This window comes from Leucoraja erinacea, chromosome 30 (assembly GCF_028641065.1).
Source record: "Leucoraja erinacea ecotype New England chromosome 30, Leri_hhj_1, whole genome shotgun sequence".
Taxonomy (NCBI): Eukaryota; Metazoa; Chordata; class Chondrichthyes; order Rajiformes; family Rajidae; genus Leucoraja; species Leucoraja erinaceus.
The window spans coordinates 651,998-652,500 of NC_073406.1; positions in this window are offsets into that span (position 1 = coordinate 651,998).

Here is a 503-nt window from a genome sequence, read left to right on the forward strand (position 1 = left end):
CTGTCTCCCCCTTTACCCCCCACTGTCTCCCCCTTTACCCCCTCTGTCTCCCCCCCTTTACCCCCCCTGTCTCCCCCCTTTACCCCACTGTCTCCCCCTTTACCCCCACTGTCTCCCCCTTTACCCCCACTGTCTCCCCCTTTACCCCCCCCTGTCTCCCCCTTTACCCCCCTCTGTCTCCCCCTTTTACCCCACTCTGTCTCCCCCTTTACCCCCCCTGTCTCCCCCTTTACCCCCCTGTCTCCCCCTTTTACCCCAGTGTCTCCCCCTTTACCCCCCACTGTCTCTCCCCTTTACCCCCCCAAAAATCCCCCTTTACCCCCTGTCTCCCCCCTTTACCCCCCTGTCTCCCCCTTTACCCCCACTGTCTCCCCCTTTACCCCCACTGTCTCTCCCCCTTTACCCCCCCTGTCTCCCCCTTTACCCCCCTCTGTCTCCCCCCCCTTTACCCCCCTGTCTCCCCCCTTTACCCCCACTGTCTCCCCCTTTACCCCCTCTGTCTC